General features: G+C 45.7%; 2 long non-coding RNA genes across 3 annotated transcripts; one reads left to right on the top strand and one right to left on the bottom strand.

Annotated features, from left to right (window-relative positions):
• The first annotated feature begins 3,438 nt into the window (after window positions 1–3,438).
• On the top strand, window positions 3,439–21,860 carry LOC119298500. Its single transcript, XR_005145872.1, has 5 exons — window positions 3,439–3,909; window positions 12,291–12,399; window positions 12,497–12,598; window positions 12,699–12,835; window positions 21,315–21,860. It is a non-coding gene; the product is annotated as an uncharacterized LOC119298500 (long non-coding RNA).
• Window positions 11,337–12,042, bottom strand: LOC119298498. Of its 2 annotated transcripts, XR_005145871.1 has the most exons (4): window positions 11,950–12,042; window positions 11,694–11,841; window positions 11,545–11,603; window positions 11,337–11,456 (listed from the first exon to the last, which is right to left on the bottom strand). It is a non-coding gene; the product is annotated as an uncharacterized LOC119298498 (long non-coding RNA). The 2 variants fall into 2 exon arrangements; XR_005145870.1 differs by having other exon boundaries at window positions 11,694–12,031.
• Window positions 21,861–22,887: the final 1,027 nt, after the last annotated feature.

The raw sequence follows: 22,887 nt of genomic DNA, 5'->3' as shown, positions 1-22,887 counted from the left end.
ACTCATAATTGAGATGGCACCAGTTCTTCCCTTCCTCATCCCTCCTCCTGCCCTGCTCCTTAACAATGGTGTCCCCATCGCCGTCTTCCTCATCATCCAGGAACATCCCTCTCATTAATGGCTCATCAGCGTCTGCCCCATTGTCGTGCCCCACATCCCTCTCATCCGGACTTTAACTCTCAGCGTCTGCCCCATTGTCGTGCCATCTTCTCCCGTGTCCACTTCCACTAGTTCCCCAATCATCTCCCCCATGTTCTCCGCTAGCTCCTTGCACATCATACCTAGGGGAACATTGTAAATGCACACCCATATTTGCACCCTCTCAAACCGGTAATCTTCAATGGTTTTGGCAGGATCGAAGTCTTCAATCACCAGCAGATCCTTCCCAAACGTCCATGGTCCCCTCTCCACCGCCTTCCTCTTCCCCGCTTCCTGTCTAAACAAGAAAATGAATCTGTTGTTACCCATCTCCTTCACCTCCAACCTACTCATAGGACACCAGGCTCTTCCCAGCACAACCTCCATCCCTGCCGCATAGGCCGGTTTGTCCGACAAAAGTTTGTCGACCGCCCTGGTCGTCGCCCCTCCTGCTGCTTCTGCATAGTCTTCCTCCATCCGATCTTCACACCCCTCTTCTCGGCCTCCGACAGGTTCATCCCCTCCAACCTTCCTTCTACGCCCTCCATCCTTCCTCAGATGCCCACCACCGCCGCGCTCCAACTGGATCTCGAATCAGAGAGACTAGGGTCTACGGTGTTTTACGACCAGGTGCCCTAGTACACCCAGAAGGCTTTGGTGGATGGGTTACGACGAGGCTGGGGAGCCCGGCCAGTGGCGCGAGGGCCACTCCCCGAGAGACCGAAACTCGATCAGGGCACCAACGTCGCTGGCGCTCGCCACCGGAGATCGACCCTGACGGCGGACTGGAAATCCTAGACAGGCGCGATCGCCTCGCGATCGCCCGAGACAGACCCTAACCGTCACGCAAGGGACAGACGATAGGTTCTAGAGTTTGGACTTTCACAAGCTCGACCATAGTTTACATCAGCAATCATAAGTAAGGTACTTGAAGTCCTTTCTCCAAGAGAATTACTGAAGGCAGTAGACGACCCGTTGTGTTTTGTCCATCGATTATCACATTCAGAAGATAGTCCATGCCTTCTCTTTCTTTTGCAGATTCTGTATGTAGTGCATTAAGCTCATATGTTTTGATGCACCTCAACTTGTTCACTAACTGAGTAACTGATGGTCCAGGAACCAATACCATATTGCAAAGTTGTCATAGACTTCCATTTTCTAACTAGAACAATCAAACTCATCGGCTATCTGGTTCCCCCTCTATTTGTCCTTCTTATGGCTTCATGGTCTGACCGTTTTTCCCTTTTTGGTTTTGAAAACAGCTTGGATTCAATATACTTCACAAAACAGCGTGACTGCAATTGTAACTAATTGGGATGCCGAGGGTACAACTTGCAGCTTTGTATTGGAGGAGAATCCACACTTGTAGATTTTGTTGATCTGCCGGATACTTACCAAGGCGTTCAGTATTGCAATGTGTTGAGCCGAGTTACCACAGGAGCACTTGAAATGGTCCATCCTTTATACTGCCATCATTATATTCTCTTGTCAAATTGGCAATGAATAAATACTTGATAAAATGTAACTGGGATCCCTGACCTCATGCTTCTATAAAATTGTCATTAAGAAAATAAAACAAGAATTGCATAGTAATATAATGTTTTCCCCATGTGAATTGCATTTCCACATCATAAGAGTGTCTCCAATTGATGATCTATTTTACATCATCAAAAAATGCTTAGAGTAAAATATACATCACCAAAAATGCTTTTTTACATCACCAAAAACGTCCAACTCAAACAGAGGATGTAAAATAGGGCAGCCGCATTACAACTGCTCCAACAGATGATGTAAAAATAGGCCACCGGCTGCAGATAGCAGCACAATGTCAGCCAGCAGCAGCTAACAACTACATATGTTTGAATCAAAATTCCAACAGATGATGTAAAAATAGGCCACCAACTGCGGGATAGCAGCACAACATCAGCCAACAGCAGCTAACAATCACATATGTTTGAATCAAAATCATCCCAACTTAATTCGTAAACAAACTTAACAAGAATTTCATCAATCCACCACATCAAATTATTACATAATTCATCAAATCCACAACATGAAATGCAACACAAATACAACAAAATTCTTACATAATATGACAAACATAGATATGAAACTAGGAGGCTTGTTTCCCATGCCATGTCCACCACTCCTCCATGATATCCTTGAAAATATTATTGTGCGTATCAGACTCTCTAATGTCACTAGTAAGCCTGCACGCGCAATGCACGTATTTTAATCTATAAAAAACATTAACTTTGTATTTTGATTGTTATTTCTCTTTTAGTCAGCCTTTTTAACCATTTAAATGTGTGTTATATCAAACAAGCGCGTGTGTAACACCCGATCCATACACATGTCTTCACATAAAATTCATGATCATCTAAATGTATTGTAATTATTACATCCAAAAATACTTAAAAATAAAACTAAGCAACATTATGTAGTACTCCATGAATTTTAACATCCAAAGACCACAAGATGATATGCACAATTACAAGAATGGGGCGTCGACCCGTTGGCTGGGCAGCTGAGGTTGCTGCCAGCCCACTCGAGTTCGAGTTCGAGTCCAGGTTCGGACGCGCGGTACTCACGGAGTTTCTCCTATAAAAAAATGCCAACAAGGGTTAGCTCTTGGGTTGGTCCCATTTTTGATATCCACAATTAAGGATTTTTGATATATTCAATAATAAATATCAATAGAAATGTTAGTAATAGTTTTACAAAATTTCCCATTGATGATGACAGAACCACACAACCAAACTGGTCACGTTGGAGGAAAATAAAATTGGATAACGTTCAACGCTAAAAATAAACCAAATAATTAAAAGAGCTATCGACAAAGTAACTGAATTTGACAACACTTTTTTTTTAGAGGAACGCCTCTGCTTATTATTACTTGATCAGATGGGCTATTGATTGTCAATCAAGAAAGAAGAGGGAAAAAAGAGACACGCCCGACGCTCAATTTGGTCCATGAATATATGTTGTGGATGACTTGATTAGGCCCACATAAAGCACGGTCATTTGCTATAACGAAACTACTCCATATACAATGGACATTGTCCGATTTTTATACGACCTGTAAATCCAGCGGCGACTGTCCTCTCAATCTCATGCATGAGCGGCCGGATTATACACATCATACAGGAAACGCAAGAGATCTGTTGTATGTGTAGCACGGTCAAACAGCCGATCCCTCTAAGAAAGGACATTTGCTATAAAAAAAACTAAAAAAGACAGTGGCGGCCGCCCTATCAATCCAACTGAGAAGCTATCGGCTTCTCACCACACAGACAGACACTTCCCTTTCCCCGCTGCCTGCCGTCCACGCCGCACGCCGCCTCCTCTCCACTCTCCAGCCACGATGTCGCCCAGCGCCTCCTCCCCCAACCACCCTACGGCATCGGCCCGCCGCCTGCTCTTCCCATCACGGCGTCGCCCCGCCGCATCCTCTCCCCAGCACGGCCTCGCCTCGCCGCAAACCCCGCCAGTTTTCCCTAGATCAACTCTGCCGCCGCCGTGTCCCAGATCAAGGTGCGAGCTGCTGGATGCGATGAGGGAGCGGGCATCTTGGAGAGGACCGACATCCACTGCGTGTACGCGAGCACCTCAGGCTCAGGCTGCGCCAGATGGAGCGGATTCGCGCCGTCATAAGGGCCATGGAGCTCGGGACACCGCGCTCCCCCCTGCTCTGAGGCCATCAAGCATCACCAACACAACTCGATGCAGGGGGATGCTTCTTCTTCTCGGGACGCCGTGTCGCCATGGAAGGTCTCCCTTTTCCCCCCTCTCCCTCTCCCCCCTCTCTCTCGTTTCGATTTGGTACGGTGATATACTTGGCTCCCTTCCCTCCCTCATGCGGTTCCTCACGCCTCTTTTTTTTGATCTGTAGTTGAGCTGGTAGGTCTAGCATCCATACTGGCTTTACATACAGCATGGACAAGAGATTGTTTCAGATAAATGATGCTTGAGTATATTTACTTGGAGCGCTAAAAGCTATTAATTGTTAGCCAAATAATGTTATGTTGAAAAATAATCTCATCATATCTTTCTCCTGCAAGAAACAAATATGACACACATTGTGTTCCCCTCAAGAAAATAAAATAAAAGATGGTACTCACTTAGTTCCGGGCCAATAGCTCCTGTGCGACGTTTTTTATGTGAATTTGCTTGAGTGCGACGTTGTTCGAGTGAATGGTTGTGATGCGACACACTTGAGCGTGTAAATAGCTCCAATGCGACATGGCTCTGTTTAACCGTGAAATGAAAAACACGAGGGTTAGCGATTTGAGTTATGACACGCGGGACCCACCAGTTACTCGCATGCGGGTGGGACCCACAACTTATCCACACAAGCATGCCCGTGCTCATCAGCGTGGCCCGACCCGAGCCAGCCCGCCCCCCTCCATTGCTTACCCTGCCCCTTTCCTTTCCCACCTTCTTCTTCCTCTACTCCGGCAACGAAGCGCGCCGCTGGCGAGTGATGTCTAGCTCGACTTCAGCCACCTGCCAACCATGGACGCAGTATGGTCCACTGCCGTTGACAAGATGCCCCGATTGCCCACGCATGGAGCCTCTCAAGCGTTTGACTTGTGTGAGGGAAGAAAATGGCAACCGTGGGCGCGAGTTTGTGAAATGTTTGAGCAAGCCACAGCCGGGGCAGGTTAGATCTGTGTTCTTGACCAATTCTATGGTCTAATTTCTCCCGATTTCTTTCTTTTTCCCTCGAATTAGGGCGGTGGATCTGGGTGGTGGATCTAGGATTCATGCGCCGCCGGCCCCCTGTTTTCAGGTTCTGAAGAAATGTGGGCATTTTGAGTGGCTCGATGAATATGTTGAAAGGTTGAAATTGGAGGGATCAACCCCAACCCAAGAGCTCAATTTTGGGGGGCGGCTTGCCGTGGAACAAGCCCCCAATTTGGCGGACAGAGCCGATCCGATGATGCACAGTGCAGAACTGAAGTGTGAATTGAAGAAAATTGGCAAGCAACTAAAGCATCTGATCGATTTGAAGCAACAAGCAAATATGATGGCGGGAGCATTTTATGGTTGTGTCATTGCTATGGGTTTATTTTACTTGATGTTCATCAATCGCTAGAATTTGTTATAGTTTCAGTTAGTTAGTCAGCTAGTTTCAGGGGTGCCCAGTAGTTTGAGTTAGCCAGGGATCATTTGTTAGATGAACTTGAATTCGTGTGAAGCAAAACTTGCTTGAATTATTGTAATGATATTCTCAGGGGCCATATTCAGTGTTGATGCTCTGTTTCCTCTGTTTTTGTTCTTCAGTTAACAGAGTACACACCCAAATTCAGTTTCTAGTAAAAAAAACAAAACTGGGCTGCCGAATAGATGTTGGGCCGTGAGAAAATGGACCCTGAGAAAATAACCATGCCCAAAATAGAGACCAGCCCGCCCGCGTAGGGGCACCAGCCCACCCGCGTAGCGGCACCAGCCCACCTCTAACTTCGGCAAATAAAATGTTACTTATTTTTACTTTGGCCTTTTTCTTGCACTAAATTTTGTGATGGATCATTTTTTGATGCAATAAAACCAAATGTTAATTGTTTTTATGCATGTCTACGGTTCCATGAACTAAATGAGTTGCATGAAGTAAATTAGTTTGCATTTCCTAGTGGCATGTCCATAGTGGGTTTGCATGGGGCTCCTAGTTGCATGTCCATGGTTTGGCCAATATTTTGAAGATGGTGTGTGTGTGGTGAAATTGAGGTGTAGCAACCCGGGCTCGTAGCAACCCATAGCAATACACAAATAATAAGCAAGAACAACCCATAGCAATCTTCAAATAATAGCACGAAACACACAATATATATAGTAGCATAACTATTGCAACCCATAGTTCCACGATAACCTTACAACTCCATGATAGCCTTACAACTTAAAATACTAATACAACTTAAAAAAACTAATACGATAAGCTAGATAGATCGGGGGGCACCAAACGCGGGTTCTTCTTCGGGCTCTTCTTCTCCTTCTCCCGGGGAACAACGCCACCTCGCTCCTCCGGGCGCCGTCCTTCACTCCTCCCCGTTGTTGATGGGGTACAGGAGCGTGTGCATAACGCCATTGTTGGGGAAGATGCTCTGGAAGTCGGTGAAGATATTGTAGGTGGTGAAAGCTATGAACTCACAACCAACCCAATACGCTCGCCCGAGGAGATGGAAAGCATCGAAAGGGTTAGTGAACGTGGCGAGGAGCCCAACCACAACGCCGTTGTGGTTGACCTCCTCAACATGGTACATCCGAGGAGAGCCGCGGGGGAGGTGGCGGAAGCCGGCCGCAAGGAAGAACTCCGTTAACTCCCTTGCGCCCCTCCATCTCGAGATTGCCCAAACCCTAAGGGTTCTCTCTACATACACTCCGGCCGGGTAGAGCCTTTCCGGCACGGTTGGGGGGAAGCGGTAGGTGGGGGCGGTGTACTTCATGGTGGCGGGGTGGCTCGAGTGCTCGGTCGGGTTTGATGGAGAAGAATGAAGAAGAAGGGCAGAGGAGGCAGAGGATGGGGTATGATGGATGAGGAGGGAGAGGACGATAGTGCCCGTCTTAAATAGCCCAAGTGCGACGTCGTTTCACCCCGTCGAAACCCTAGAATTAATGGGCGGGCGGCGTTTGGTGGCGCCCCATGAAAGCATGTACACGAGCGTGGCCGTGGGAAACGGACTGCTACGCTTCTGTGCCACCGGTCGTGGGTCAAGGGGACATGCCTTCCCCGGGTTCTCTGCGTGTGCCGCCCGTGCATGCATGCCGTTGCCCATTAATTTGCTCATCTTGCTAGGGCCTGGCTAGAGGGCAAGGTTCGGTCGATGGGAGACGTGACAATAATGTACGCCTTCTTTTGCCCATCTTGTAACGGGCAGCACGCCATTTGAACTGCATCGATACCCACATCGATACGGGCCCCATCGATACCATGCCAGTATTGCGTCATCAAAGAGGAGCACGCCATGCACAGCGTGCACACCACGCCTTGCAGCGTTGGCTTTTTGGTTGTCTTCATCGGGCTGCTGCATTGTGGCCGGGTGCATGCTTTGATGCGACGCTGCATCGGTTCTAATGGTAGGCATGCGACAGGTTACTGCGTTGATAGGGGTGGCGGAGCAGGGCTACGTCGAGGCATGCATGCAACGCACGGGCGCAGTCCTGCGGGTGGGCATGCATGCTGCGGGTAGGCACGGGCACGCATGCAACGATGGAAAGGGCACTCCGTAGGCTTGGTCCATGCACCGCGTCAACTCTTGCCGTTGGATTCAAATGAAAGGTCCTGATGCTCCAACGAGAGAGGCTGATCCAAACCCCACCGCGTCAACCAATCAGCGCGTCTCATGCGGATCGCTGCACACTGTAGCTAACCCTAGCGCCTGATCTCAACCGTCCACGCACAACGATCAACGACCAGGTAGTGTGCGGGGTTTTGAGGGGTTTTGAGGGGTTTTGAGAGGTTTTGACTGATTAGGGTTGAGCATAACTAATTCAAAAAAAATCAAAAAAATATAAAACTTGCGCACATAGTCTTATTATGTCGTATAGTAACGAGAAAAAAATATAAATATGGTTTACATACATTTTTACGAAAAATCCTTCACAAAATTGTTATTCCTCAAACAATGTAGTATGGAGTTGAAGGGAGAGAGTAGTGGGCACCTGAGAGTAGGTGGAGTTTTGAAAATGAAAAGTGTGAAAACCTCACCAAAACTTCATTTTGGATTGACTAAGAAAGATCTGAACTTACTTTTCTCATTTTCATGTTTTAAACTTGTTTTATATATAATTTTCTATTAAACCTTGTTTTTTCAAAAAGAAAAGAAAAAATAGAAAATTAATTCAATAAATAGTGAGACTTTAGATTTACACTATATAGGTAGAATAGATGTGTAGAAAAATTATTTGGCTGGTTTAGACAAGGTGCCAAAAAAACTTGCTTAAATATGAGGCCGTTTACCCTACCTTTGGAGGTCATTTGAAACACACTTTTCATGACTATGAGTTCAACTTACCAAAAGGGCTCGAAATGATCAGCAAGCAAACATATTTCAGTTGAGGTACTTTAGATAGCACTAAAACATCAATAGCCCAAATTTAAATTTAAATTTGAATTTTATTTGGCTGGTTTAGACAAACAAGTTCGAATAGAAATATGGGGATACATAGTGACTACCAGTACGCACCAAGTTACAAATATTATTACATGTCCCAAATTTTCAAACTATTCTCTGTTCTACTTCTTCCTACCACGTTGTGTGCCCTTCTTCGCCTTAGCCCTTCTTATTTTTGGTTCTACTACACACACAAGTTCACTGATCATCTTGGTTTTCTTCACTGGTCTTTTCAACACCTCGCCAATACCCTCGTGATTAGTGTCTTCAGTCTCAATGTTGACAACAGTTTCAGTTTCTTTGGTGTGTACCTCAACATGGGTTTCTTCAGTCTGAACCTCGACACGCTGAGGTTCAGTTTCTTCAGTCTGAACCTCGACACGCTCAAATTCAGTTTCTTCGGTGTGCACCTCCACATCAGTTTCTTCAGTCTGAATGTTGACTGCAGCAGGATTTTCTTCAGTCTGCTCAGGCTCAGGCACACTTCTCTTCTTTCTACCGCCATTGACTCTTGCTTTTTTGGTTGGCCAACACTGTTCAACAACAAGGGGCTGACTTGCTCGCTTCCTCCTGTGCAGAAAATGTTATAGATATACTAATTGGAAAAAAGCACCAAATCAAAACACAGACAAATAAACAAGAACATACTTTGGCTTATCAGGAGTGTAACGGCATTTGATAGATCCCACTCTGTGCCCAAGTTCCTGGCACAACTTGCATCTATTTTTGTTACCTTTTTGGGCCCTTTTTGGCTTTTCATCTTTCTTTCCCTTCTTACTACTCCCACCTTTCTCAAACCATGCCTTGAATCTACTCTGTTTAGGCCTGCCAGCCTTTCTTTTCATCAAGGGAGGACACATGGAAAATTCAATGTCCACTTCAGGCCACTGAGACTGATCTGTAAGTGCTGGAATTGGAGTAGCATATGCAGCTTTGAATCTTGCTACCGAATAATATTCATGCAGATATGGGTGCATGTTTATCTTCGGTTGGGATGCTAAGAAAAGAATGGCATGCTCACATGGTTTACCAGTGTGTTGCCACTCGAGGCAAGTGCAATGATGCAATTCAGTGTTAACAACATGTCTCCTTCCAGTTTTGTTATCTCTAACTTCAGCACCCCAAGGTGAAGATTTTTCAACAAACAAATGTGAAAGACTTCTGCTCCTATTGACCACCTGTTGTACCACTGCTGGAAGCTTATCACCTTGCAGACAATCACCTATCCTTCTTCTCAATTCCCACAACCGCATGAGCATGATCCTAATTTGGTCAACCATGTCATGCACAGGCAAATCTTTTAACTCCTTCACCTTATTGTTGAAACTCTCTGCCAAATTGTTGTTGATGTGGTCACACTTGATGGCAGTGTTGAATGCTGACCTGTACCATAACAAAGAATGGTAGGTGTTCAGCCATGGACCAAACTCATCACATGCTGCCATTATCTTATCAAGATGATATTTGTGTGTCTGTCTAGTGTAAGATCTTGCTGCTGGCCACATGCGCCCAAATTCTTCTCCTCTAAATTTTTTGATCAAATTCATCCACAAATGACTGAAGCACTCCCTCTGCTCAGCATGTGGGAAAACATTTTTCACTGAATTTTCAAGCCCCTTACATGCATCTGTGTGTATAGCCAAAGGTGACACTGGCCCTAGGCATCTTTTCAACTGGATCATGAACCATGTCCATGAAGCCTCTGTTTCTAACTGAAACAAGACAACAGCAATAGGAAACATCCAGTTGTGTCCATCTAGAGCATTGCATGCTGCCAACTGACCATTCCACTTGCCTGTTAAAAATGATGAGTCTATGCTCAAATATGGACGGCATCCTGCTTTGAAGCCATCTATGCAAGGCTTCAAAGCCATAAAAAACTTGGAGAACTTGACTTCACCTTTGGCTGATACCTCTGTATCTATCTCCACAACACTACCAGGTGACCTCTTTTCCACCTCTGCTTTGAAGTTGTAAAGCATCCTAAATGTATTTGCCCAATCACCATATAAGTTTTTCATTGTCCTTTGTTTTGCCTTCCACACTGTGGTATATTTCAGTTTAATGGGGTACATCTTTTCCAAGTCTACTTTGAGTTTCTTGGCAGTAGTGTTTGGTGTTTTGGCTAAAATTGGGGTGATCTTTTCTGCAAGCCAAAGTTGTGATGTCATGGTTGATACTCTCTGTGAACTTGTAATACAAGTATGTTGATTGGGGATTTGGTTAACCATGACAGTACTTCCATCAGGTTGCAGTCTAGCAGATATGTACCACTTGCAAGGCTTGACACTACCATCAAATCCTCTGCACTTCGCATAAAACTTCTTTCTATCAGTCCAAACAGTCTTGGCATCAAACTCATGTTTCACTGCATAAGTCTTGAAACACATCCTAAACTCCTTCATGCTTGGGAAGAACTTGCCTACTTCAATGACAGGGTTTTCTTTGTCATACACATGCACCAGCTCATCGTCACGTGCATCATCTACTTCATCTGCAGCTTGTTCCATCAATTGTCCATCTACATCTTCATCAACATTAGCAGGCAAACTAGATTCTCCCCTCTCCTGCTTATCTCTGTCATCGACTGGAATGCCAAAAAGTTTGGCCATCTCAATGTCAGGCATTGGTGCAATGACCAAATCAGTAGGCTCATCTAATTCAACTACATTCCAATCAACAGTTGCTGCAGTTTCAGTTTCAATTCCAGTCACCTGTCCCTCTTCGGCTATTACTGTAAGTTCAGTACACATGGGAATCAACGGCCTCTGTGTAGCCCAATCATCATCTACCATCTGCGCAGCCAATTGTGATGGCACATATCCAACCTTCGAAAAAATATTCAGATCAACCAGCTCAGCAAAAAAATTAGCTCGTTTGCTTGTCCAGCCGTTTTGCCGATCGATTTCATCAACAATCTGTTCACCATCTTCCATTCTCACATACTCTCCTTTCCAATCATCAAACCGCAACAGTGATACTTCTTGCTCTGGACCCCAAACAACATTCTCCCCAATTTTTTCCACCCATTTCTTCACTGCCTTCTCTCCCATGTTTTGTAGAACTTGTGGATCAATCTCTGTAAAATCAACCTCCCATTTAACAATTGTGTCTCTCTCAATGTTCTGAATGCTACCATCAACTAATTTTGCCTTTGATGGAAAGAAATTGACCGTCAATTCGAAGGTCCGAGCGGCAGCATCCCCTCTGTCAGTGGCGGACAGTGTGAGCCCGTGAGAAAGAGCAGACTAGGCCCTAATTGCATGCAAAATTGGATCAGAGAGAGGAGCATTACCTATTCGAAGTTGAATCTGGGGGCTCCATCTCAGTATGCCCACGGGCTCCCCTCACAACCTATCGATTCAACAAGCGAAAATAGAGGAAACGAGCTGAGATCTACGGGGCCGAGAGAGGAATTGGAGGGGGACTAGGGTTTTCACTCACCATTTTTTGAGGACGAAGGCTCCGCCGCCGTTGAGAACGAGGGCTCCGCCGCCGCCGTTGAGAACGCAAGATCCGCCGCCACCGGAGAAGAAGGGGGGAGGGGGCAGAGTGGCGGGTCCGGCACGGTCGGGCGGCAGGGCACGGTCAGCTGTTTTGAGGAGCAATTAAGTTGGACCCACATGTCCTAACATAAACGGGCTTGGTTGACGACCAATTTAACCACATTTAACACCCCATGTGGCCCTGGGCTATTTACCTGCTTAAATGTGTCGCACCACAGCCATTCGCTCGAACAACGTCGCACTCAAGCAAATTCACATCAAACACGTCGCACAGGAGCTATTTGCCCCTTAGTTCCAAGTCGCAGAATTCAGATATGGTTGTTTCTGAAAGGGATTATTATTGTATAGGCAATAAAAGTTTCATTCTATTTGTAACTAAAGGTCTTGATTATCTATGGTTGACTTAATTCATACATCCTCTATATCTAATTACATTTTTATGTTTCAGATTTCATATGACATTGAATCTGACCCAAGATTATGTAGCGTACAGCCTGTCAGCTCTTTGGAATTGATAAAGCTGCATAAATTTCAGGTACATGCACGTATCCAACAGAAAACCCTAGCCACGGTGCATCCCACGAGCTGTTGTTGGCCGTACCTCGGAGCGGAGACATCACCATCCCCAACACGTTTGTCTGGCAGTAAGTATCTGCATTGTTTGCATGAGAAGAAATACATGTGACTACATCATTTGACTTCTGAACTTTGTTGATGCTTATGTCACTCTATGCACAACAGGCATGCCTTCGCCGCGTTGTCATTCATGACATTTCTCTTTCTCTATGTTGGCATGGATGCATTGGATATAGAGAAGTGGAATATTGTTAGTGAAACATATATGTATGCTCGCTATCTGCTTCTTTCTATGCGTGTAGTAACATACTTGTTGTTCAAATCCACAAACTGTTTTGTTTTGTAACCATTTTTGTACTATATGCAGCCCAATGATATCTATCGCCTTGAGCTCCATTGTTTTGGCGTTGGTGCTGGTTGCAAGAGCTGCATTTGTTTTACCACTGTCTTTTCTCCAGTTTGACCAATAAAACTCCAGGCGAGAAGATCTCTATTAGGCAGCAAGTGAGTGTCTTATTTAGAAACTTCTTATGCGTGTTATGTCATTTCAAGAATACTCCTGTTACATACTCCCTCCGTCCGAAAAAGCTTGTCCCAAGCTTGTTCCTCAAATGGATGTATCTAGCACTAACTTGGTGCTAGATACATCCATTTGATGGACAAGCTTTTTCGGACGGAGGGAATACATGATGTGGCTTATTCAAGTTATTATTTGGTGGCCAGATCTCATGACAGGTGCTGTGTCAGTTGCATTTGATAAGAAAATAGGAAGTTTTTCGATTAAATTAATCCATGAATAAATCATGAGCATGACATTGACAGTATCGATAACACATTGGTTACAATCTAACAGAGCATGTACTACGCATATAGTAGAAACATCTACGCATATCGCTAGTACTGCTACAACAGAAAGAAACATGAAAGGGATAAACGATGTATACCCTCCAATCGGCCATGCGGCGGCGGTGGCGGCGGCAGTAGCCGCGGCATCCTCGGCGGCCTTCTTGTCGGCCTCGGCCTTCTCAGCGGCGGCACGGTCGGCGTCGGTCGACATGGTGATGTGGACGTAGATGAACAGAAGCGAGCAGTCGCGTAGTCGCTACCCACAAACCTAATCGCCCCTCTCCCGTAAAGGATCCGGAGAGGCAGGGTTTCGAAGGCCTGCTCTCCTGTCAACCATGTACGCGGTGAACGGGACGGAGTCGCCGGCGGCAACAGCAGCAGAGGAACGATGCGGGCGTGGAGGCGGAGATGCGTTCTATTTTCGTGGCGGCTAGGGTTGGCAGCGCCCAACATATATATGTGCGGCTGCGCGTGGAGAGACGTGGGCTAAACCCACGTCCAAGTTGGTAGCCCACGATCCGACGTCTCAGATCGTGGCCCCACCTGTCAAAGACTCTCCGTTCCTGACCGGCAAAAAGAAGCGCATAGGAGTGAGCTTGGCTCGGCTCAATCCCGCAACCCGCGGCGCGGCGCGTTGTGACGAGGCGTGGCGTGGCGTGGCGAGGCGAGCGGAGGAGGAGTGCTCGAGGGCCTCAGCTCTTCTCAAGCTTCAATAGCATGAGGAAGAGAATCCCTTATAAACCACTTTAACTCTCCTTCCACTTCCGGGGTGGGACTAAACTTCCCACCACCTTGTCATGCCACCTACATGGGCCCTTAGAGATCAAATCTGAAATTGTCATATGGGCTCTAGGCCCATCTCATATTTCAACAATCCCCCACCAGATCTCAGGGGCCCAGTTTGTCCTTTGTTCCAAATGCTATTTTGATATACCAGCATCTCAGTGGAGACCGATTAAGGTTGAGCTCCACCTAGACCAAGTAGTTACACTCCTTCACAACTGAACAATGGACTATGCCTTGAATTGTCAGTTTGGCGTCAAGAAGTTTCACCACAAGTCTCACTGATACAAGGCTGCCGAAGGCCGACCCCTCGGGTGGAGCATATTAGTCACACTCCTGGCCTGTTCATGAGCTTGCTAGAGATCACCCCAATCTCATAGACTGTGACCAGTAGTCGGGCTCATATAGGTGTGTTCCTCCAAAGATCGCTCTGTAGGATAGCATCTTGCTTATGCATATAAGCCTTGGAACACATTAAGACAGTAGTCATCCTTCCATACAGTTTCCGAGAGTATTGCATCTCCAACGGAGTGGGTTAGTAAAGTTACTCTCCTCAGTTCACCATTGGCTTGTTTTCCCAGGTCCTACTTCACGGGATCTCCGATCACATAGGTTGGGTTACTACCATGGCAACTCATGTGGGTCTCATACCCATCTCCCTTGATGCGTTATCTATCACAACACGTGATAGCCCTTTAGTAAAGGGATCTGCCAGATTCTTAGCCATTTGAATAGAATCCAACGCTATCACTCCGGAGTTCCTCAATTTTCTGACAGCTTTCAATCTCATTCTTATGTGTTTGTTGGACTTCATGTTGTCCTTTGAACTCTTCACCTTGACAATAACTGTTTGATTGTCACAGTTCATAAGGATGGCCGGAACCGGCTTCTCAACCACTGGCAAGTCCATCAACAGATCTCGAAGCCATTCTGCTTCGCCACCCGATGTGTCTAATGTTGTTAATTCTGCTTCCATTGTCGATCTTGTTAAGATCGTTTGCTTGCAAGACTTCCAGGAAATAGCACCACCTCCAAGAGTAAATATATACCCAGTTGTGGCCTTCATCTCATCAGCATCAGAGATCCAATTCGCATCACTATACCGTTCAAGTACCAACGGGTATCCGGTATAGTGAAGTCCATAGTTCATAGTACCTTTCAGATAGCGCATAACTCTCTCAAGAGCACGCCAATGTACATCACCCGGTTTGGAAACAAATCGGCTCAGTTTGCTAATAGCAAATGCAATGTCAGGCCTCGTTGTGCTCGCTAGATACTGTAGTGAACCAACAATCTGAGAGTATCTCAATTGATCTATAGCTGTGCCTTTAGACTTTCGAATCAGCACACTAGAATCATATGGTGTTTGAGATGGTTTGCAGTCCGAATATCCAAAACGACTCAACACCTTCTCAACATAATGGGATTGCAAAAGTGTAATCCCACCCTCATCATCTCTCAATAGCTTGATGTTCAAGATAACATCAGCCACTCCAAGGTCCTTCATCTCAAAGTTCTAAGATAGGAAAGACTTAACCTCCTCGATCAACTTGAGATTAGTCTCAAATATCAGTATGTCATCAACATTCAAACACAGTATAACTCCTTCGGCCCCACCATAGCGATAGTAAACACATTTGTCAGCCTCATTAACAACAAAGCCAACAGATGTCAACATTTCATTAAACTTGTCATGCCATTGCTTAGGCGCTTGTCTCAGGCCATATAAAGATTTCACCAACTTACACACCTTTCCTTCCTGACCATCCATCACAAAGCCATCAGGCTGTTGCATATAGATTTCCTCCTTTAGCTCTCCGTTCAGGAAAGCCCTCTTAACATCCATCTGATGAATGAGAAGACCATGCGAGGCCGCCAACGAGAGTAATACTCGAATGGTGGTCAGTCTGGCCACAGGTGAATAAGTGTCGAAGAAATCTTCTTCTTCTTTCTGGGCGTAGCCCTTGGCCACAAGCCTAGCCTTGTACTTTTCTATCGTACCATCGGGTCTAAGCTTCTTCTTGGACACCCACTTTCATCCCAATGGTTTGCAACCATAAGGACATTCAGTAAGCTCCCAAGTCCCGTTAGCCATGATGGAATCCATCTCGCTACGGACCGCATCCTTCCAGTAGTCAGCTTCTGGAGATGCATACGCTTCTGAAATAGAAGTGGGATTATCCTCCACGAGGTATATGAAGAAATCATCACCAAAGGTCTTTACAGTCATTTGTCTCTTGCCCCTACCAAGGGATTCCTCATTATCCTCGTCAGGATTTTCATCATGTGTTTGATTATAATATTCCATTGGAATGGCAGGTTCAGGAGTCTCCTCAGATTCCTGTCTAGAAGTGCTTTGTACATCTCTCATGGGAAAAATGTCCTCAAAGAATGTAGCATCTTTAGACTCCATAATTCTACCGACTTTCATGTCAGGTACCTCAGATTTCACTACTAGAAATCTATAGCCAACACTATTCATAGCGTAGCCCAGATTAACACAGTCCACAGTCTTTGGTCCAAGCTTACGCTTTTTGGGGATCAGCACATTAACTTTCGCCAAGCAGCCCCAGGTACGTAAGTACGAGAGTGTTGTCCTTCTCTTGGTCCACTTCTCGTAAGGAGTGATCTCGTTATCCTTTGTCGGAACTTTATTCAGGACATGACAGGATGTCATTATAGCCTCCCCCCACCATGCCTTGGATAAACCCGACGTATCTAACATGGCGTTAACCAAATCAGTTAGAGTATGGTTTTTCCGCTCAGCAACCCCGTTTGACTGGGGTGAGTAAGGAGGTGTCCTCTCGTGAATAATGCCGTGTTCCGCACAGAAGGCGTCAAACTCTTTCAAGAAGTACTCTCCACCATGATCTGACCGGACTCATTTAATTTTCTTTTCGAGTTGATTCTCAACTTCTGCCTTATAGATTTTGAAGTAGTGTAGAGCCTCATCTTTAGTATTTAACAGATACACATAGCAATATCTAGTGGAATCATCTATCAAAGTCATGAAATATTTCTTTCCACCTTTAGTCAACACACCATTCATCTCACAAAGATGAGAATGTATGAGTTCCAGTGGCGCCAAGTGTCTCTCCTCTGCTGCCTTGTGAGGCTTGCGAGGTTGCTTAGATTGCACACACGAATGGCACTTAGAACCTTTGGCTAAAGTGAAACTCGGGATTAAATTCGATTTTGCTAGCCGTGTCATAACACCGAAACTAATGTGACAAAGACGTGAATGCCATACTTCAGATTCATTAACACTCAAATGAATATTGTTCACGACTTTATTACATAGATCTGCAAGAGAAAGGCGGAACATGCCTCCGCATTCATAACCCTTTCCAACAAATAGTCCATATTTCGTAACAACTAATTTATTAGACTCGAATACCAACTTAAACCCTTCTCTACATAGAAGGGAGCCACTAACGAGGTTCTTCTTGATGGCGGGGACATGCTGCACGTTCTTCAGCTGCACGATCCTTCCCGAAGTAAACTTCAGATCGACCGTGCCAACACCAAGAACAGAAGCACTCGCGCCATTCCCCATCAGTATGGACCCGTGACCTGTGGCCTGGTAAGAAGAAAACAATGAAATGTCAGCACACACATGAACACCTGCACCTGTGTCGACCCACCAATCGGTGGACGACCAAACTGAAAATACAGCAAATAAATTATCGTACCCAGATGCACCAGCCTCATTTTTGCTCACAATCATATTGACAGACTTGGAGTCCTGCCCTTGCTTCTTATACTTGTTTGGGCACTTGTTGGCCCAATGTTCAAGCGAACCACAAGTAAAGCAGCCCTCATCCTTCTTGTTCTTCTTGAAGGTCTTCTTACCCTTCTTCTTAAAGTCGGCACTCTGTTGGACACCGTTCTTTCCCTTGGGCTTGTGGGAATTGGAGTTCTTCTGATGCACCATGTTGGCCACAGAAGTTCCTTCGACCCCTTTTCCGTGCGAGTCCTTTGCCCTTGAATTCTGCTCAACACTCAGATGGCCAATGACATCCTCCACAGAGAATTCACGCCTCTGATGTTTCAGAGTGGTGGCAAAGTTCCTCCAGGAATTGGGAAGCTTAGCGATTATGCAGCCCACGACAAACTTGCCTGGTAACTCGCACTTAAGAAGCTCAAGCTCCTTAACAATGCATATTATCTCATGAGCCTGCTCCAATACAGGATGGTTTTCAACCATCTTGTAATCATGGAACTTCTCTATAATATACATCTCACTCCCTGCATCGGCAGCCCCGAACTTAGATTCGAGCGCCTCCCACAAGTCCTTAGCAGACCGCACATGCAAATATGCGTCAACCAGCTTATCTCCAATCACGCTCAGAACTGCCCGAGGAACACGACAGTGGCCTCCTTGAACGCCTTCTCCTGATCAGGAGCGATCTTTCCTGTGGGAGTCACACCGGCGATCCAGAACACGTTCATGGCAGTGAGCCATAAGGTGGTTTTAGTCTGCCAACGCTTAAAGTACGTCCCCGTAAACGGCGACGGTTTCAGTGCAGCAGCAAAACCAGAATTCGAAAAACTCCTACACATTTTAGGTTTTTTGGATTGATAAGAAAATAGGCAGTTTTCCGATTAAATTAATCCATGAATAAATCATGAGCATGACATTGACAGTATTGATAACACACTGGTTACGATCTAACAGAGCATGTACTATGCATATAGTAGAAACATCTACGCATATCGCTAGTACTGCTACAACAGAAAGAAACATGAGAGGGATAAACGATGTATACCCTCCAATCGGCCATGCGGCGGCGGTGGCGGCGGCAGTAGCCGCGGCATCCTCGGCGGCCTTCTTGTCGGCCTCGGCCTTCTCAGCGACAGCACGGTCGGCGTCGGTCGACATGGTGATGTGGACGTAGATGAACAGAAGCGAGCAGTCGCGTAGTCGCTACCTAAAAACCTAATCACCCCTCTCCCGTACATGATCCGAAGAGGCGGGGTTTCAGAGGCCTGCTCTCCCGTCAACCGTGTACGCGGTGAACGGGAGGGAGTCGCCGGCGGCAGCAGAAGCAGAGGAACGACGCGGGCGTGGAGGCGGAGATGCGTTCTGTTTTCGTGGCGGCTAGGGTTGGTAGAGCCCCACATATATATGTGCGGCTGCGCGTGGAGAGACGTGGGCTGAACCCACGTCCAAGTCGGTAGCCCACGATCCGACGTCTCAGATCGTGGCCCCACCTGTCAAAGACTCTCCGTTCCTGACCGGCAAAAAGAAGCGCATAGGAGTGAGGTCGGCTCGGCTCAATCCCGCAACCCGCGGCGCGGCGCGGCGAGCGGAGGAGGAGGAGTGCGCGAGGGCCTCATCTCTTCTCAAGCTCCAATAGCATGAGGAAGAGAATCCCTTATAAACCACTCCAACTCTCCTTCCACTTCCGGGGTGGGACTAAACTTCCCACCACCTTGTCATGCCACCTACATGGGCCCTTAGAGATCAAATCTGAAATTGTCATATGGGCTCTAGGCCCATCTCATATTTCAACAGCATTGGCCTACGATAAGGTACAATATTGTGTCTGATATATTCCATATGTGCTTTGAATGTAATGCATGAACAAGTTTTGTAGCCTCGGTGATTAATAGGTACTGTATATGCTAATGTAACACCCATTCAAAATAGAACTCTGTCATTAGGAACAGATATACCAATTAAATGTGCTTCAGGAATGATATGCATTGAAAAAATAAGCATAATAGCATACCAAATGTACCTTGATAAGCATAAATGCTCAGAGTTATATTAGGAGGTGTACCCATCCGTCTGTAGTCTGCTCTTAATACATTATGCTCTTTTCCATGTTGTAACATTTAGATCAGTCCACTTATCGGATTTTAATTCCATGTGCTTGGATGCATATTTGAATAAATCCTCCGGTCCTTCTAGCTGTTGCACCAATAAATGAAAAAGTATTAGCATCACAAGCGGCAAATAAGAAAAAAAATCTTCTTATTAAAACAATATCTTCACATGGTGTAGCACTGGGTATGTTGACTGATTTCATCCTGCCTCCAGTTCTTGCATCTGATAAGTGTCATTTTTGTGTAGCCAATCACAATCTTCATCGTCTGTAGAAATATTGAGTGAATGTCAGTTATAATTAGTGGTATTATAACAACGCCCATAATGATTTTCAGTTAGGAAACCGAACATTCAACAGTGCATGTGTGATGTAGCTGGGAGACCACCGCATCACCTGTATCAAATTGAGTTTGTTCTCCAGTCCTATGGACGGCTGTAGATCCCCCCTCTGTTGCTCATACCAGGCATTTTCCCCCTCCCTCTTAAGTGCTTGTTTTTCTTTTGTAGAATATAAATGTGAATTAGCTACAATACACAATATGAGCAACAGTTATTTTTCTTCTGTATGATATAACTGTAAATTAGATGGACAAACCAGGCGATCGATATGGCCACGTGTGTCTTAGATGGGGTGCTCTTACCACTTAGAATAGCAGATGTAGCTTTCTTATGATCCCTTGACTCACGTTTACTTTTTAATACGCCATCCCTATCCCTGTTTAGTGAATACATCCCTTTCTCCTTATCTCTTCAATTCCTTTGGATCTGCCTTTTAACCTGCGAGAAAAAAAATCTTCAGGATCTACATGGTCCAGGTTGGTAAGAGTTGGGGATATATATATCTACCTGAATTGTCCTTGTTTGTTAGGTCCTGATATGGAGTCCGTACCCCACTACGCTAAGAGGATGCCGTAGTGTCTTTTGAGTGAATCTATTTGGTCAGAAATACAATGAACAATTCTAAGTCAACAACTCAGCTTGTCATGTGGTCAGGAAATAAATATCATCATTACTATGTCAAGAAATAGATATCAAACATTATTATTTCAGTGAATCTAGTTTTGCAAGAACCCTTCTCTGCTCCTCTTGAGGTCCAGAGGTGGAAAGCGCGTCACTTTGTTTGTCGAATCCAAAATGGCTACTGGAGGTGCCGGGGCTATTTTGAATGGTAGAAACATCACCTACCGGCTGAAATATATGCCGTCATTTTGTCTCATTCGCCCCATTATTACAGTACATAAACCCCTTGGTAAGAAACAACTAACCAGGAATCCTAATGTGCAGTGTGTACTTAATTTCTTCAATAAAACATTAAGATCATGGTGGCCTGTAGGTAGCAAAAGAAACGACCAACCAGGTATCCTAATACCCAGTGTCCTTTAGGTCTGTGAGCGTTGTTACATGGTGTCCTGTAGATACATGGATGTTGTTACATGGTGTCCTGCAGTGTAATGGTGACAATTTCCTTTATTTTGTTCTGATCATAACATGTGCAAAATTGAAATGGTGTAACCTGTGCAGGGGCGGGGCTGGAAGTATCTCGATGACGACCTATGTCGTCGAGACGGTTCGGCCACCAGGGTGAGAACGATGTGGACACCGGAGATAGAGCAGCACGCCGTGATGGCCCGAGGTGTTCTTGAGACGGCGGCCAGGACGAGGACGACATGGACACTGAATCTAGGGAAAGTCGCTAGGGTGGGCCAAGGTTTCCTCAAGATGGCACGGCCACGGGGTGAGGACGGCGCGGACACCAGGGGCCAGGACGGTCGCTAGGGCGGGCTGGGGTTTCCTCAAGACGGCACGGCCACCGGGGCGAGGACGGCGGGGCGAGGGCATGTCGTGGCCTGGTGGCGGCGTTGATCACGGACGTATTGTTTAATTCCTCCTGGAGGTAGCATCGTGGGGTTGTCTAGCATCATGTGCGGGGGCAGTCTGCCGGCAGAACATTTGTTCTGAACCGTAGATCTGATCTGCAGATGTTTGATGTAACTTGGGCGCTTGGATTTTATTAAGTGGGTTTGATCGGACGTTGGTGGTTATCCCGTGTGTACTTTATGGGGTGGCTGTAGGGGAATTCATGTTTGCTCTTTTAATAGTAGTATAGAAGAAGTATAGATATAGATGGTACACATCCATGAAGCGTGTGATTTAGTGTTCCCTTCTATTCGGCCAAACATGTATTCCCATGAGGTCAAAGAATGTGTAATTCTAATTTTGTCAACGCTCATTCTCAATTATCATCTAGTGCATAAACACAAATAGTCATTATATACCAAGGTTCTCCTGATTCCGAAATATAGCCGGTCCCCGCACAATAGCAAATTGGGACTGCAAAATCCCAAAAGCCCTCTCCACATCTTTTCGAGGAGTCGCTTGAGTATTCTGAAAATAATGTCCTTCTTACCTTGGGGGCTTGAGATTGGTTTCACGAAAGTAGCCCACTTCGGATAGACCCCATCCGAAAGGTGGCGCCCATAGTTGTTTGTGCGTCTGTTTGCTTGTAAGGTCACCGATGGATCCTCTCCATTGGCTAACTTTGCAAAAGGAGGTGATCGATTGAGCACATTGATATTATTGCAAGATTCAGGCATCCCAAAATATGCATTCAAAATTCTTGTCAGCCTATCAGCCATGACCTCAAGAATGATGATGACATCCTTGTTGCATCCTTTGAACAATTCATGCCATGTTGTAGTAGAATTCTTCCACTTTCTGTGTATGCAATCGATAGATCCAATCATGTCTGAAAACCCATGGGCTTTGTTCATCTCCAAAAGCCGGTGAGTGTCCAAAAGCCTCTCAATGTCCTGAACACTTCTACCATAGTCTTTGTAAATTGTTTGACATAAAAGATAGAAGTCTCTTTGTCACCGCTAAACTGTCATCAATGTAATCCATCGGAACACCATAGGCCATCATGTGTGCAATGCGAAGTGACCTTCTGCTCAGTCCTGTGTCCAGCAAACAGGTTCAGTCATGTTTCTTCACATAAATTCAAATGTGAATAAACAAATATTTGAACTTACTGAAACGATGACAAAAGTACCTCTCTAAAAAAATGGGTGGACTATCAAAATAGTTGCGCATCAAT

The sequence above is a fragment of the Triticum dicoccoides genome, chromosome 5A, assembly GCF_002162155.2.
Source record: "Triticum dicoccoides isolate Atlit2015 ecotype Zavitan chromosome 5A, WEW_v2.0, whole genome shotgun sequence".
NCBI classification, from domain to species: Eukaryota; Viridiplantae; Streptophyta; class Magnoliopsida; order Poales; family Poaceae; genus Triticum; species Triticum dicoccoides.
The sequence above is the reverse complement of the archived record's forward strand: the minus strand, read 5'-3'. Positions and strand labels throughout refer to the sequence as shown.